The sequence below is a fragment of the Anas platyrhynchos genome, chromosome 6 (genome assembly GCF_047663525.1).
Source record: "Anas platyrhynchos isolate ZD024472 breed Pekin duck chromosome 6, IASCAAS_PekinDuck_T2T, whole genome shotgun sequence".
NCBI classification, from domain to species: domain Eukaryota; kingdom Metazoa; phylum Chordata; class Aves; order Anseriformes; family Anatidae; genus Anas; species Anas platyrhynchos.
The window spans coordinates 16,207,053-16,225,002 of NC_092592.1; the positions used below are offsets into that span (position 1 = coordinate 16,207,053).

At 41.4% G+C, this 17,950-nt stretch overlaps 1 long non-coding RNA gene across 2 annotated transcripts; it reads right to left on the bottom strand.

The window, feature by feature from the left end:
* Positions 1 to 247: 247 nt before the first annotated feature.
* On the bottom strand, positions 248 to 15,016 carry LOC110352004 (uncharacterized). Of its 2 annotated transcripts, none has more exons than XR_011810000.1 (3): positions 13,405 to 15,013; positions 13,099 to 13,311; positions 248 to 6,532 (listed from the first exon to the last, which is right to left on the bottom strand). It is a non-coding gene; the product is annotated as an uncharacterized lncRNA (long non-coding RNA). The 2 variants fall into 2 exon arrangements; XR_011810001.1 differs by having other exon boundaries at positions 249 to 5,557; positions 6,431 to 6,532; positions 13,099 to 15,016.
* Between the last annotated feature and the right edge of the window lie 2,934 nt (positions 15,017 to 17,950).

Genomic DNA, 17,950 nt, shown 5'->3' on the forward strand with positions numbered 1-17,950 from the left:
GCAACACGGTTCTCAAGCCTCTATATAGTTACCTTTTTCCTTCCAGATTAATGCTCATTTTAGGACACCTCAGCTTTGGCTACTGTTAGCTCTAAACTATTTATTTTCAGAGGCTGACTTTCACATCATGTAATAAATTGCTGGGATATGTGGTGCATGCAGAGAACTGCTGGGTGCATTTCAACTAGAAAAACAAACTGGAACAATCTTTCTAAACAGACATTTATTTTATTGAAAAAAAAAAAGCTGTAGAAAATTTTATGCTTTTTTTCACATAACTTCACAGAGAGAAAAAAATCAAAATGTTAACACCCTCTCTTTACTTCTACATTTTCTATTATTTAACTCATTTCCTGTAGATGTTTGCTAAAATTCAGCATTTTCACAATTATTTTAGGTTTAAAACCCTTAAAAATGGTTCTGAATCTGGAGCTTGGCTAAGTCAGAAATGAAATACAACTTTTCCCATTGCTTCCTCCTGATGCTAAGGACTTTTCCTATTACTCTAATGTAATCTTCTGGTTTTGTGAGGTATCCTCCAGATTGACTCGACTCCAGAGACCCCCATGTGCTGTCACAGCAGTGGTGGTTCCTGCCACAACGCCAACAGCGCTCCTACATGTTCTAAGTGCTTTGCAGTATAAATGGGCAGCAATGCTGTTTCTGTGCTTGGTCTCTCTGGAGTAACTCAAAAATAAACCAGCACATATCAGACAAACTCTACGTGTTCAATCTTGGATTGTTTGCCATCTGGAGCAGTTTCCTTAGGGCTGGAGAATTTTTTTCCTGAGGACTGCACCCCCACCAGGCTGCTGAAGCATGCTTGTCTCTTTCTCTCTCCTACCCAAAAGCTTCTTTTCATACATTATGATTCAGTTATAAGCTCTGTTATTATTTTCTGTTCCCATTGTTGATCAGAATACAGCCCCCTGTTAAGACCTGTTGTCCTTTAACAGTCCTTGCATAGGTATCAGACACTTCAGCGTGCAGTGGATCCCATCCACATTAATGCTCAGAACAGCAGAGCAGGTTTGCAGCATCTGTCTTCGTCATCCTCATTTATCCTGCCCTGGTTTGATTTGCAGTTTTGAAGTGTATGAATCATTTTCTTTTTGCAGGAAACTAAAGCAGAAGCTGTCTACTTCAGGTGCACACTGGTTGTGCTTCAGCCCCTAGCAGGGACAAAAGTGGTCCTTAGAAGACATTTAAACTGCATGCATTCAGGCTGTCCAGTCAATCAAACTAAATATAATCTAAGATAAAATGCCAAACCGCCTGCACTCTAGATGTAGAGCTCTCACAGCCAGTCGCATTGTTGTACCAAGCTGCTCTTCCTATGCCTAATTGCTTGCTAATGTAGACAAAGGCAGAGGCACATAAAGGTACAGCAATTCATATCATCAGCTTCCTAAAATCAATGACTTTGTAAGTTTCTGAGAACATTTAAACTTCTGGCTTATGTCTCTAGACAGCTAGTGCTATACAGATGGCATAGCGTATTGCATCTACGTAGTCAAATCTGGTAGATGCCTTCATTTGGTGTTACGATAATTAATGGATTTTTATGTGATAAAAAGATGGGGTGAAGAGAGAGATCATCTATCAATATTCCACCTATTGGGAGCTGTGATTAAGTCCTTGAAGCTTTGAGATGTGGTAAGGCTGCAGAGCAGTTTAGGATAACAAGTGAAGACTATTATCATGTCCAATTACTCTCGAAAGGAAATTAAGAGAGGCAGAATATAATTACTTGAACTGGAATGTAGCCAGAGTGTTGGGGTGATCATTTGCTATATGATCATTAATGACTGTGGTAGATAACTGTGGATTTAATGCCACGAGGTAAATATTCACTCTCACCAAGGAGTATGCTCATTAAGAAAAATATGGATGCAGTCATAAAAGAATGTTAATTGAATCCTGTGTATGGGTGAGCATTCATCTTCCAAAACCAAGTATCAGCAGTAACATCACTCAAATGCACAGAAATGCTGCATAACATCTAATGGGAGTAGGGAATCAAAGGCCTCTGTATTATATATGTATATATATTTATATATTTGGTTCTGACGTAGAGCATCAGATGATGGTATCTGTACTTAGCTCAGCCTGCCCTCTTGGATGCTGTAGAAGTAAACACACAGGGAGGCAAGGAAAACTGCTAAGCAGTATGAATTTAAGGAATGACTTGCCAGAAACTCTGGATATGAAAAGAAACTTTTGAGGTTTCATGGAAGACAGACTGTTTAACAAATGATGTACAATCTTGTCTTCTGCACTTCTGTCCTGAAAGTAGTACAAAGATTTTGTTTTTCAGTAGTGTCTTTCATGTATTTAGGTTGCCCTTCAACTGAGCTTCCTAGTTCTCCCAAACAAAGGATAAACAATATATGATAATTGCTTTACCTTTTGCTGCAATGCAGCAGAGGCATAACCACATTATCAATAGAGGTGTGAAAAAAATCAGCGCTTGAGGACTTTTAAAATACTTTGCTAGAGACAGAGAGTTGGCTGAATTACTGACTACAGTGGCCAGTGCCTTTGCTTCAGAGCTCATCTGAAGAAGGGCACATCTAGCTGCTCAGCACCTCTTACTTCACATAATGCGCAGGCTCAGTCAGAACTGTCCCTCACTGAAACCTGAGTGCTGCAGCTGTAGATGCCTCTAGGAGAAAGAGATTTGAGGAGGTACCTCCGAGTGTTTACCAGCTGCAGAGGAAGATCCTGGAATGATGTCTCTTGGGTCAAAACTGAAACCTAACATCCACTAATGTAATTTATCGCAAGTTTCTTTCCTTTGGTAGGACTCAAGTTCCTCAAAATGTTTTTGCTCTTGCCAATAATTCACAAGGATGTCTTGATAGACTGGGAAAAACTTCAAATCCAGCTCCTTGATAAAGACCTGGATACTTAAAATGCATGAGGCTTCATCCAGAACTTGCTTAAGTCCATAAGCACAGTGTCTTCAACAAATGGAGGCAGGTGAGGCTTTGATTCAAACTGATAAGCTTTCAGGAAGGTTCAACCAAACCCACAGAAAACAGTAAAGAGATTTGTGAATGAGGCCAGGGGAGCGATGGAAATAGCAGTCTCTTCTGTTACTGCCTTCAGGAAGTCCCACAAGCCCTTCTCCGCTTCTGGAAGAGCTCGAGGTAAGAGACCCGCTTGATTTGAATCAAAAGAATCTTGTTAAAAACCTTCAAGCCTCTGAGAGAGCTGCTTATATTAGCATGGTTATTTAGTCTGGAAAAAGGACTTCATTGCAGTCATCCTTGGGAGGCCCAGAGTGCCAGCTGCAACTCCTGAGAAAGGAAATTCCAGCCAGCACAGAGAGCGCTCCTGTTTCCACCGCCCCACTCATGGACAGGGCTTCTGGAGGCTTCCAGACCCCCTCTTGCTGACTGCTTTTTTCACAGAGCAAAAAGGCAGATAAATGTGTCTGTTCCAAAGGAAAGGACAGGATTTTTTGACATTGCCAACTTTAAGGATCTGTCTGGCAGAAGGTGACCAAAAGAAACCAGATCTGGAACTGACAAACAGACTGTAAGGTCAGCCCTATTTCCGCACATCATGTTTAACAGGGGAAGAGGAGGAATAAATCCCATCGTGTCTATGTCTTAAATAGTTGAGAACCTCTGCATGGTTGGAAAAGTGAAGTCTGTGGGGCAGTGCATCAACTTTTGTGTCATTCTCTTACTTGTGGATGTGTAAGGGCAGCTAACAGCGCTTAACCTAGCCTAACACTGCTGCTATTGATAAACAGGAAAACATTCATTAAACACATAACTTTGAGGAGAGATCTCTTAACTCATCAAACTGAGTGCATCAAAGTGGAATCCTTTATGGCATCATTACATGGAGGGTACATTTTTTGCCTTTTTAACTTGAACTATCACAGGTCAGTCCCTCGGGTGCCTTGTAACAGTGGTCATCATCCCACAACTTGTGAGGGATTTCATTGACCACTAGGTATTTCACACCGCCACCTGGAATGAAGAGGAACTTTATTCTAGCAGAAACATACAGGATAGAGAGAGCAAACATGGGAGCTGGAACATGCTGCCTTCTACAGGAAAAAAAAGTGTGAATCCACTGCTCTAAAGTAGCTGCTCCATGGATCATCTCTCATGTTTTGTGGTGTAGGACGCTGGGCACAGGCGGCTGACACGCAGACACTTGGTCCAGGCTGGGGCTCCTGAGGCTGTGTTGGGAAGAGCTCCTACCCCAGGTGGCTGGGGATGAGCGAATGGGTCAGGCAGAATGACAAGGAGCAACAGCTCCAAGGGTTGAGGACATGGTGTGAGGATATGAGTTTACAAGAAGTAGAAGGTGAAGCACGGCCTGGAGCAGGTGGGATGGCTAGAAGAATCTGAAATGTCATTGCAGTTCCCAAATTTCCTGGTCAGAGCACCTGGGAGGATTAAGAAGAAAGGAGGAGGCATCTGAATTTGTTTACAGGTGTGAGCTTATTGGAACTTGCTCTTTCCATATCCTTCTAGGAGCTTATCAAAGGCTTGCTCCTTCTTCTTTGAGCTTCCAAAGGTGCTCTGGTTTACTTCCACTCTGTTACAGCTGAGTACTCGTACTAAGGACTTGGAACAAAGCCACAGCCTAGCCTTTATTTCTAGCCTCACAGTATAGATCCATAAAATAAACCCTTGGATGGCATAGTAATATTCAAGAATACCTTAGCTTGAATAAACTTTTATGGCAAAACTATAACCCTTTCCGTGCGAGTCAAATGAAATTCATCTGATTTATATCTTTTGTTATTATCATTATGGATCACACAGAGTTACCAGGTTCTTCTGTTTCCTGACAAATAAATCAACGTGTGTAGAAGATACCAAGAGGCAATTCAGCAGAACCAATGGTGCACTGTCCAAAACTCTCCTGGCACTGGAAAACTCTTTGGCTGCCCCAAAGTGTGGTCTCTGTAGGGATAGCGCCTGCTCCCCGGTGCCAGTGTTGGCATTAATGCAGCATCATACTTTGCCCAGTGCTGTTCCCTACGAGGTGCAATGTGAGCTGGTGCTGCCTGTCTGCTGGGCCACCCCATGGCTGCTGCTGGGATCTTCTCATGGTGTTGCTCACAAGTGCGAGCAAGATCAAGAACTGCAGGCTGCCCTGGGTTGCGGCCCCCTGGGACTTCTCCGCTGCCTGCTGAAGCCCGTGGCAAAACAAAAGGAAAATCAAATAGGAGGTAACATTTAAGTTTGGTTTTAAAATTAAGATGCAAATCTGCTACACAAATACCCTACAGCAGGCAATTCCAAAGGGAACACGTTTCATTTTGTATCGGCTTAAATTTCTTAAACTAACTTCACTGACATTTGTCTTGTGCCGGTTAATTTACTTATGTCTGCTTTACCATTATCATGCTAAGCACAGATAAAGTTCTCCACACAAAGGTTTATGCTAGCATGACAAATCTTGCACTGTAACAAAAATGTTTTTGTATCAAACTTGCCCCGTGCGTCAGCAGCAGCCAGCACTGTGCATGGCTCTTTGTTCCTGGTGGAAATGGTGAAGTGGCGTTTGCCACGTCCCTGGCAGCCTGCGAGGAGAACCAGAACAGCCCTTCAGCCAAGGAGGACGTAGCACAGATATGGACAGCCAAGGGAAGGGGTGGAGGATGCAATCAACCTGAGGCAATTTTCAGCTGACGCTGTCTATCTGCTTTTTACCTTAAAACATTAATCTATAATATTTTGATTTGATCTTTTGAATATGGTTGTTGGAAATACGGATGCATTTCAATACCCTTTGAAACTCTTAATTTTAGGAGCAGAAGGATAAGAAGACCATAGAAAATTAATCTATATATACATATATTCAAAATTATCCTTTTCTAATCAGTTCTAAACCGTTGTTTCTTTCAAAAGCTGGAGGAAAAAAAAATATTGTGTTGAGTACTTTGAGGAAGGTATCAGTTCTCAGTCTTGCTCACCACTCCTCCCACACCCCAAACGACGCCTTTACTTGGAAAGCTATATATCTCACTTACGAAAACAAAGCTTTCAAGTCTCAGTTTCTGATATACCCTTTCATCCATAGTATCACAGTTCCTATCAGCTCTTATGATTGCTTCTGCCTCTCACAACAGACATAGGGATAAAAATCAGCATGTTCTACTTTCCCTTTCTAAGCCATTAAGAATACACATAAACAGAACAATAGCATCAAATAGCTGGGAGATTTGTTTTCCTTTCCATTGTATTAACCGCGAGCCTGTTTGGCAGTAGTAACAGCCAGCTCCACATCAGCGACTGCGGTCTGTGAGGACAAGGATCATGCTCCCACCTCTGGGATGGAGAAATGGCAATGCAGAGGAAAGCTCCCACTGGCTTAGTGACAGAGGGGACGGGAGGCCGAGCTAGGCAGAGCCAGGCCTCCCCAGCTCCTGCAGGGCCACAGCAATTTATTTTACCTTTCTTGAGCTGCCCTTTCTCATGCGTGGCAACCATCTCAGTGTGTCCCTTGGGGCTCCTGGGTCCTCCCCAGTCCTGCTTGCTTGCAGTCTGTCTTCTCTCTGAATATATTTCAAGAACCTTTGTTACAAAGTAGGGAAGTGCAACCAACACAGCCTACAAGAGCTCTTTCCCAAGAAGAAAGCAAGAGGGCTGCACTCTTCAAACATCTTAACAGGGTTAAAATTATGGTGATTGCACTTGCAGGCAGGCAAATAATCATTTAGTATGCTATTTTACCTGCAAGGTCATGGACTCTGCAATGATTAATGGGTAGGTTCATTTTCTACATTTCTTTTTAAAGCTTTGGTCCGATAGGGCTCTTCTGAATTTCTGGAAGATTAACCATTTGCAGTTACCCAGCTGCTACCGCAGCCTCTTTCATTTTAAACAAGCAAACAAAATGAAACAAAACCCCCCAAACAAAAGCCTTTCTGTTTAGTCTTTCACATTATGCTACATGCTAAACCATCCTGATACATACTGTCAGTCCCCAGGCACTAGATTACATTCATTACCCAACTTAGCTCCAATCTCGACCAAAAGGAGCAAAGGGACAGCACACCAAAAATAAACTGCATCATCTTGGTCTTCCAGATAACCTTCTGCTCTTCCTAGTTACAGTCCTAGATGCTTACATTGACGTGACTTTGCCTCCCAGCTGATGATGAGTGAATTACATTGCTGGTAATGCTCACAATGATTTGTTCCTCTCAGTTTTCTGCACAGTTACAGTGTTATTTAAGTTTTCTGAAAACATTTAACATCAGAATACTTCATTTTCAGTATTTAAAACTCAGGAAGGTAACTACAGAAGCAGATCACTGACTTCAAAAGCATATTCCTTTCTCGGGAGGTGCTGGGTTTTTTAATAGCTAACCAAATCACTGGGAGGGAGTCACCAGAACCACTGGTTTCTTTAAATGCTGCCAGGCATCAAGGTTCATCTCCAGCTGCCTTTGTAATTTTGGCCTAACTCCTCACTCGTTACTCAGAGTACCTCCAGTTGTGGAAACTGCCAGCTTTGTTCACCGCAGTGTTACAGCAGTATGAACTCCGAGCAGGCTCTATGTGGTGGTATGTGATAAGAGAAGTTATTTTGTGATTTCAAGATAGTTGTATTTCTTTCCTCCGCTGACAGCTTTCACATCAGTGTTAAGATGATCCTACAAATTCTTCTACAGCATTTTTAGGAAACAAATATAGTTTGGAAAACAGCTGACTCAATCTTTTTCATCTAATAAAACCAATATTGTTGCTTTAAAAAAATTAAATTAGGGTTTTCAAACAAAAACCTTAATTTCCAAAGACATACTTTTTACTACTGCATGTCTATCACATTTTACTTCATTTCACTGAAAAATATTTTATCAAAAAGTTGTGATACAGCTTTCACAGAAGCACTATTTAGTTTTGTGCTAAGCTGAAATGCTGAGAAATGGTAGAGAGGAAGAATGCCTTGAAAACTTTAGGCTGCCTTCATGGAGGTCTGGTGTCCTTGGGATAGTACAGAAAAAAGGAAAATCCCCCAAACAAGACTCTCATTCTCTAGTTTCATTCTGGCCAGTGCTCACATAAGGACATCATTTTCTGGTCAGAAGAAGGTTTTACTATATATCAGAGACAGACCTTTTCTCATTGTATTTATTTTCCTCCTCTTTATTTTTGACCAGCATTTCTGATGCTCCCATTGCGTGTTACAATCACAAAGACATGCAGCTATCACCCCTCTGGTTTATCCATGTGTATTCCACAATCAAAAGTTTTCATCTAAGAAAGATGAGTGTAATATGACCTTGTAGTGCCCTGTAAGACACTGCAGCAAGAGAAATCCCACTTCATGCTGTCACAGTTTGCATTCTGGAATGCATTCTTCAGCATCAAGCCATGCATGAAGCCTTCTGTACGTCTACGTCATGAAGTGGTGCCTCCCTGAACTTTATGGAAATGTTTTCTGGAGTGCTTGTGGTACGCAAAATGTGCTCTCTGCAGACAGCAACGGTGGCCTCTGCTCTGCAGGGCTGTGGTTAAAAAACAACTCTAACAGGGAGTTGGGGAGCAATGAGCACATGAGGTTGTAAGGTGATGCTTGGGTACGTCCTGATAAAATACTGATGGGATCCATTGGAAATCAATTTTAGTCCCCACAGCAGTGCTAGAATTAATCTAACTTTGAACACATCTGAAATATTTGACTGTGTAAAGCTTTACTTGTTTGCAAGACAGCGCCACGAAAATGAAACGCCCCACACAACTCCATTGCTGAGGTTGCTGTGGTCTATGACAACTTCCACATGCTAGTTCTCATCCACCTTTATGATAATTTCTAGCTCTCCTTCCCATCGTACTGCCTGTACCACTGCAGGACGGTGGTTTGCTGTGCCCTACATCCCTAACGATGCAAAGAGACCTGTTAAAATGCTTTTGTAGCTGCTTGGAAGTGCCACTAGGTAGTGGCTGAGGTATGCTATAACCCTGAATTACTTCTGAAATTAAAATTAAAGGAACTATGGTTAAAAAGATTAAGACAGTCTCTGTGAGTCCAGCCATGCCCCTCTCCAAGTTTTCTCTGTTAAAGAGAAGGCAATGTGGCGTTCGTTTTTTTCTGCACAGGACACAGTGTTCTCTGTTCAAGGGTGTGATCTGGAAACTGCATTTACAAACTTTTGCTGGCAGCTTAGGAAAATATAACAGCATATTTACATTTCCTCAGGGCAGGTCCTAACTTCGCACTTGGGCAGGTGAGTTTTGGAAATTTTGGACAAAAGTGCTGAGGACTGCCGGGATCCATTTTTACAGAGAGTATTCTGAACTTCTCTTCAAGTGAGATTATGTCATTAAATCTTTACAAAAGATTGAACTATTTATTACACTGCACGTTTTTACGTTTTTTTCCTCCCCCCCCCACCCCCCGAATGAAGAACTGAAGGGGTTTAATAAAATGTTTTTTTTTTTTTTTTCCCCCAGTCCTTTTTCTTTCAACATTTTACCTGTTTAACAGGGTATATAACCTGCATAACTAAGAGTCTGATTCACAGACCATGGACTTGGTGAAAACATTTTTGTAGAACACAAGGAGAGGTCTGACCCATGTCCAGGGGAGAAGCCCCCACAGCCACCCCTGCATGCAATGCTCATCACCCTCAGGTACCACCCAGCAGGTAACTTTAACAGGTTTTGTGAGTGGGTCTTTTGTTTTCTGCATTTCTGTGGTATGCGACTGAGTTGTATTCTATAAATATCAAACAGACCTGTGGTCAGGCTGCTCTGACTGCAGTCTGTGCAATGGAAAAACAGAAAAGGGATGTTTGAAACTTATAATTTTCATCACTTTGCCTTCTGCACGTTGAACTCACAACATTTTAATATCTGCGCCTATCTTTGGAGGCAGCTGCCGTGCTTTTTGGCTGTGGCACTCACAGATACAGACACACTGCTCTGCCAGCGTCAAGCTCTGCTTTTGTCCACTGCTCATTTCCCCTCAGGTAACTTTTGCATGTAAATACATTTTGCTCCCTGTGCTGTAAAACTGGAGAAGTACACACTAGTCAAAAATGGGGAAAATAGCCTGCCAATAGGAACTGGGCTTTTCAGAAATATGATTTAAGAGGTCTTGACTGGAAATCAATCAGAGTCCATCATGGAATATTTGAGCTTCAAGCCATTTTAGTACGAAGCTGAGACAGGAGAAAACACCATCAGAGCCCTTTAAGACTGAAAGATGCAGTGTTTTTACAAGGAGATAGAAGCAGCCTTTCCAAGGGCAGAATGGCACTCCCCCAGACTTTTGCACAGACTAAACACTCTGAAGTTAATCAGACTTCTCTTTCTCTTTTCATTCTTCTTTTTTCTAGAAACAGTACCCATGCCATACAAGATCTAGTTGGTTCGTGTAAGCAGAAAAAATAAATTTAGCATTTCTAATAATAGTTTCATCCTCTATCCTGCATATGTCCTAACACAAGGAACATCAACAGTACTATCATTTGCTCTCTCATCTATGCTGCCTTTCCATATGCAATTGAGTTTTTATCAAATGCTACAACTGCAATCTGTGCATCACCTAAAAAGGCTTCTACCAAAGACCTAGTCATGTCAGCCACAGCTTTGGCCTCCTAGCTCATCCTCATGACAGTATAAGGCTGATCTGGCAGCACGGCTTGCTGTACATTTTAATACAGTCATCAAGTGCAGTACATGATCATTGTGTAATTAAGAGACAAAGAAACAGGAGTTGTATTGCAAGTCACCACATGACTACTCAATGGTTATTTGAAGCCATTTGTTGTGTAATTGGTTGGAACTCTCTTAGAGATTTTTGAAGCATTTCAGAGGTGTTTTAAAGGGGATTACTCAAAAAGATTAGTGGTTAGAAATTAATAAATGCAATGATTTAGGGGCCTTTTTTCTTTTTTTAAGAAAAAAAAAGAAGAGCAATTCATTTTAACAGTTAATCACTGCTACTCATTTTTTAAGGAAGGCCATAACATATTTTATGGGGGTGCTGAAACAATATCCCTGTGTCAGATTCTCTCCTGTTACCCACTTGTGGAGAGATAAAGTGAAAAGTAATTCTTCCATTCCAGGGCTCGCTCTCTCTTCCATGCTTTACTGCCAACTATTTTTCCTTATGGTTTAATATTCTGATTCACTTAATGTGGACTCATCCTCAAGGTCCAAATCCTTCAAGTGGTTTGTAGGACATGTGATGAAACAGAGTACAGGTAACAATATATCACATCCCACATCCACTGACTAAAGAGTACAAATCATACCCAATATTAGGGTTTGCAGGGGGCTGATACCAGGCTGCAACCCAAAGGAAGAAGCAACACATGGCACAGTTTTACCATGAAACTCGAAATGATCAATGTTTATAGTCTAGTTTAAAAAAAATAAATAAAAAAATGAAAAAGATAAAAGAAATAAGGCCAGTTGGGGAAGTAAACATCTGGTGGAAGAGAAGTGCAAGAATAGGAAAGACAGTTTTAGCTGGCATCAGATTACACCTGGAGAGCAGAGAAACTAAATTTAACGAGCAAAGGGAAGTTTGCAATAATACAGCTTAACAGTGTGGTTAAGCAACATAAAAAAACACTGAAATCAGCCACAGATACAGATATTTAACGCCTCATGTCCCAGGAGCTGACTCAACAATAGCACAGTAATATTTCAACTTACATTTTACAACATATTTCCCTTGCCAATGCGCTTAGGAAAATCTATATATAATTAGATATAATAATTAGGAGCATGGTAATATATTATGGGATGAGTGGAATGTCTTGCAGTAAAGAGACACTTATTGCTTGTTGAATTTTTCTTAAGTAAACTGCATCTCTTTCAGAGATTGCCACATCAAATTTGATTACTACTTTTTCCAATCTTATTTGTTTGGACTGATTACTATTTGTCTGGGCTATTCACCCAGATGAATAAGTCAGCAGAAATTGTTCTCTTGACATGTTTAGTACAGACCACACCATCTCCAAGTTCATTATCTTGTGCTGGCCACACTACAGCTGCCAACAGAGGTGCTGCACCTGAGGACAGAGAGTACTGCTCTGCTGCTGAGGTTCAGCTGCCTCTTTTCTCAAGCACAACTGTGAAGACCTTTAAAAAAAGCAATAGCAGAGGAACTGTCTGTGCTTATTGAGAGGTGGCCAGTATGATCAGCAGGTTTAATTCTAGCCACTGTGGTTACGTCTTCCAGGTTTTCCAAGCTGCCACAGAAACTCATACAAAGATATAGAAGAAAAAAAAAAAAGTCAGAAATCTTGGAAAGGTAGTAGTGTTCAGAGGACAAAGTTTAATCCTCATTAGGTGGTGTAATGTTGAACATGATTTGCTGTACTGCAGCTTTGTTAGTCAGCTAACAGCTTGAGTTTACAACTGTGCTCATACACAGTTCACGTTTTTATTTAAGAAATCCCAATAAAGGTAACAAGCCTTGTGCTACAGCTACAGCTTGAAAAGTAACTGAGTTAAAGCTTAGTTTCTTTATATGGCACTTAAATTTTGATAGTTGTTTTTTTCTCCTCCTTTTATCGATCTTTTGAACACTTCACTTGGTACAAAGAATAGAAATAAGCTGAATCACCCATTCCAAACCCTAAAGGCAGGACTGGACAGTCTAAACTGAACTATGAATATTGAAAGAGCAGGCTTCATCTACACTGAGCTCAAACAAAGCCCGTTTCCTCCCCTTCTACCTGAATTTGGGAGCATCTGTGTAGAGGCACTGGAAGAGAAGATTTCAACTACATTGCAGAATTTTGGCTATAATTTTTTACCTTTTCTAGACAAGAGCTTTTTATCCCCTGTATATCACAGACCTCCTGCTTTTACTGTGAAACAATGAAAATGATGCCATAAAATTCAAGTGGTACAAGTACCCTGAGCCTCGCCTCGGCCCTGCACCGAGCGCAGTTCAGGTAGCGGCAGCATTGTCCTGCGGGGGGGGCAGAAATGGCTCTGCTGCAGGCGTAACCACTCAGCCAAGCTAGGCTTCTCATTTTTCACCCTGGATAAGCTACGCAACGTGATTAAATTAGATCTCTTACATTGTTCACTGACTTCTGGTAAATTACACCTCTGATTTCTGGTCCAATGAAAAGGTGCTAATTACCTTTTTAAGTGCTCGTTTAATGTTCTGCAGTGACATAAAGCATGAGCGCAGCCGACTGCATGCCCGAACCTTCCAGAGGTTTCTCCCTGGCTGCTCGCTCTCCTCAGCCTCTTTCATTTTTCCTCTGCTCCTTCCCTCTGTCCCTCCAAGGCACCTGCTGTGTGCCGCTCCTGCAGCTGAATAAATCCACTGTGTTGTTTGCCGCAGCTCGCTCTGTTTTAACCCATTAAAAAAAAAAAAAAAAAAAATCAGCATTCTGCCTGGGTCTTATTGCCCAGCTTGTCTCTTAGCTGGAGAGTCGCAGACCTCAGATTGCAAATGGCTTCCCTTCCTTTCCCCCTCAGTCAGTGATGTCTCTGAGGAATGTTTCTGCCAGGCCTTACACAACCTGCACCTCGCTGTGGTCCTGTGACCAGTGTGCAGGCAGGGCTGTCCCCGCCACCACCGCACTGCACACAGGCACTTCAGGCTGTCAGGGGCAGCTGTGACTCTGGAAAGTTCTTCCCTCACTTGCAGCGCACAGGCCCAGGCTCCTACACGTCTCCAAATCCAGGGGGGAACCTGGCTGCTCCTAGTCCTGGGATGCAGACATCCCTGCCCTCAGGCTTGTCCTCATTACAGTCCTGGTGCCCTGAACCTCAGGCTGGAGTCCTGGTGACTCCAGCCTCAGCTGAGCCATGTCACAACGGTGGCTGCTCCTTGGCCCTCTGCCACCACAGATGGGGACCCTGCAGTAGTCTTGTGGAGGGCTTTAGGCAGCCTCTTTTAATAAATGCACCAAGGCCTTCTGGCCTGTGCTGCTCAACCCAGGCCTCACTTTGTCGCTACTTCTGACTTTGAGCAATTTAAGGCTGGCAAAATCATTTCTGTTGTCTACAACTCTCTCAGAGCCATATAGGCCTGCCAATGAACTTGGAGCCATACTAGAGACGGACCAAACTGAGACTGTTTTATACAAGATTTTCTCCATCCTAATTTAACTATTGTTAAGTCTCTTTCATCTTAGCTTACTTTGTCACTATCAGTCATGGCCCAGCGTGGACTCTGCGTATTTCTGCTCCTGGCCAGCCTGCCCTGCACAAGGTGTGTACATTCAGGGCACAGCCACAGAGGAAGGTCACTCTGGGCCTGTGCGCTGATATACTTCTGATGGATTTCTCTTTAAAAGTACAACAGCTTATTTTTTGCTGTTACTTCCAAAGAAGATTAAATATGTCCTAATTTGAACTTGAAGAATTATTTTGCTTTCACTGCAACATCCAGATACACTATATAAAACCCAGGGTTGTGAATTTGTAGCATGAGAACTGGGTTGCTCCCATGTCCATCCCTCAGGATCCTGGTGCCACAGGTTTTATTCTCTCATTACTGGGCAACATGGGCAATCCCCTGTGCAGCAGTGAAACTCAAGATGGACAGACAGACAGACAAGACACACATCAGAGCTTTCAAGCATCAGTTAACTTGTTTAACTGTGATTTACTTCCTAACAATGCCAGGAGAATGTAAGGACACCCAAGGACCGAAGTGAAAGACATTTTCTGGAGCAGCACTTCTCCTTTCCAACCTCTTTTGATATGTCTGTATTCAAGAGTACAACAATGCTGACCTTTTTGCGATCGAAGCTTATCCATAATAATCTTCAGAATTTAGTCTTTACCAAAACTTTATACCTTCCTTTGTAGATTTGATCTCTCTTCACAGTTCTTGCATATGCAATATTAAGCATACATCTATGTCAAGACTGGAGAGGTCTATTCAGATATTAAGACAGTTTACTTCTTAGGAATAATTTTTCTCACTAAAAATGTATTCCTACCTTTCAAATAGAGTCATTTGGTTTAAAGGAATTCAGTGAATGTAAGTCAGTCCTTCAGAGCAGTAATTATTTTCCTCCTAAGAAACTGTGAGGGTTAAATTGTTAACACACAAGTTTTTTTTTAAATAAATATGATATATATTAATGGCCCATTCCTTTCCCCAGTGACACATTTGGTTTTAGCTTTTTATCTCCTTTTAAAAATTTTATTATTTATTATTGAAGAAACAATCAAACTTTTTTTTTTTCTTCCACTGACATCAGTACAATTGCATTGGGCCTTTATAAAGGAGAATTAATTAAGGACACTGATTCATGATTGAATTGGATTCAGCTCTGGTGGCTAAAAAGGTTACTGCTGAGGTGATAACCTCAGCTCTTCTGAATCTGACAGGAGTCACGAACCAGAGACCCCTCCTGCTGCAGCTCACAGCCCAGCATGTTAACATAAATTGAAATCAATGCCTGTTGAAGTTAATACACCATGCTGTCAACTGCAATGGCCCAAGAGCAAGCTACCTGTTCTGCACCCCTGCTACAGCAACTTCTGCCTGAGGGGTGGGATGGGCATTACTGAACAGTAGCTTTTAAAGTGGTCCAGAGCCCAGTAATCCCAGTCTGCAAATTCCCTTCTGTGTTTTACCAACTATCTACAATGTGAAAGGCTGGATATTAAATACCAGACCAAGTACTCATTTGTGTTCTATTTCTGCATCCACTAAGCTTTGCTAACACAATGAGTCTGGTTGATTTCAGGAAGAGTTTTGTGTAGGTTTGTAGCTCTGCAAAACCATAGAATAAATTCTGTAAAATGTTACTTTGAAATAAGCCAGGCAAAAGATACTCTGCTCAGCTCGCATCACTGTTCCCTGTACAATAAGTATTTTACGCTTGATTTTAACCCAGAGGTGGGAAAAGAGCCAAGAATGAGTTCCCAAGGTATTAAAAACCTTGCTGAATTGGAGTGTTATACTAGAAAAACAGTGCACATGCAGATGTGAATTCAATGGATCTTTGAGGGAACTTTTGCAATCCTATTCTCATTTCTACAGCTGCTGGTGATTAAAGTCTAGATCATTGTAGCTACTGCCAATAAAAGAAAAGCCTAAGCTTAAGTAGTGTCTCCAGCAGAGGCAAAATTGAAAACAAGGTGCTAGAGTCTGGTTGTTAACACCTTAGACAAAGACCAGAAGTACAGCTGAAGAAGTTTTTTTTTCAAGTGAAGAAGAGATTTTCATCACAGAGGAACATAAAAAAAAAAAAAAGTACAGTTCAATTCAGTCAAAGTTAATTCTGAATTTGTGCAAAGTACACTGAAATAGGTTCTGGAGATTGGCTTGAAAGAAAGCAGCATGTCATTCCGTTCTTCAAATGTTTCTATTTTTGTTTAAAATTCATTTTAAATATCTTGATAATGAAGCAGAAAAGAGACATCCAAAATAAAGTAGATAGTTCATGTGTTTTTGAAGGAGAGCAGAGACAGGGACCTTTTTTTCAACTACTTTTGCCAGATCTGTACACAAAAAGTAGAAAATTACTGCAAGTTGTGGCAATTTGCCATTAATTCCAATTTATGACATCTTTATATAATGATACCTTCACAGCTATTTATTTTCTCAACTGAATTGGGCCCAGAAATCTACACAGGAGATTTCACCTGATATTTGTGGACTACATTTGATCTTACATCAGCCACACAGTCATTTCAATAACAACATGTAATTTTTTTTATTATTGTCATTGCAAAGTCTTTATAATCAGGCATCACAAAACATTTACACTGATTACCAAGATGTAACTAAGAAGCTATATTCCAAAAAAAGTGCAAAAGAAAAAAAAAAAAAGGTAAAAGTGCACAGACTTACCCAGGAGATCATCCTCTGTTGTTCTTCCTAGCTCATGCCAGTTTCTGTCATGGATTCAGATCAGCTCATAGGACTGATTTCTTTCTATCATCTTACTAAGCACAGCCCTACCTCTGCTGTCTTCTGGAGAGACAATGTAATTCTGTCTCATTAATGACCAAAACACCACAAGTCTGCTTGTTTTGACAGTCCTCTTAAGACTCCAGTCAAAGACTGTTCCCTAGAAAACCTTGTATGCCTTACAAGACTTGGGACTGCTCAGGCCATGGGATTTGTTTCAATTTAAGGAACCTTTAAGGTTTTACTGTTTACAGAGGACTGCACACATAATGATCACGTTTATATCTGCAATGAGTGATGATGCAATTCTTATTGCTTTCCTAGCAAACTATGGAAAGGTACAAGGAGTGGCACTTCATTCATTATTTTGGTGATGAGTTATCAGCTCTTACCTTAAGCACTATGGTGAAGTCTCCCCATCTAAGAAAAAATTACTCTAGTCTGGAAAGAGAAGCAGTCAGGCCTACAGAGAAATGCTTAAATTGATAGCTTTGAGGAATTTAAGTAATTTCCATGAGAATGAAGCCAGAACCCCCAGAGCAGGGAACTCTTTCCTTCTCTATGGCAAGTATGAAGTTTATAGAAAAAAGCAGACACTCCACAGGCTTAGCAAGAGAATCAGAACCATGCACTTGAGTGCATCTTTGTGCTGTCTGATAGGATCAGAGAAGCTCTTGTTCCAGCTGCATTTTTTTTCTGAAAATTAAGACTGCTGCTGTTTCTTTTCCCCCATCACCTAAATTGGGGAGCTGACACATACTTCTAGAGCTACTAATTTTAAGGCTTCTGGACGTAAATCACCACTATTCTGGACCAGGGAGCATTCCTTCATTGCTAGACAAAAGCCCTGTAGGATCTGGTGCTTGCACAGAGCACCAGGCTACAGAGCCAGAACCAACTCCTCAATGTCACAGCCTACACTCAACTGTTAAGAAGCCAAGAAGGATGGCTGATTTATACCAGCTGAAGAGCTGACCCAGAAGCTGGAGTAAATGGGCTTGATCTGGCAGTTCCCAACATCCTCACTCTCCGGCAGTATTAACGATCAATTAGGAGGCACTTTGTTTCCATACTGCAGCAGCAATAGCTTTAGCCCTCCCTTGAAAGG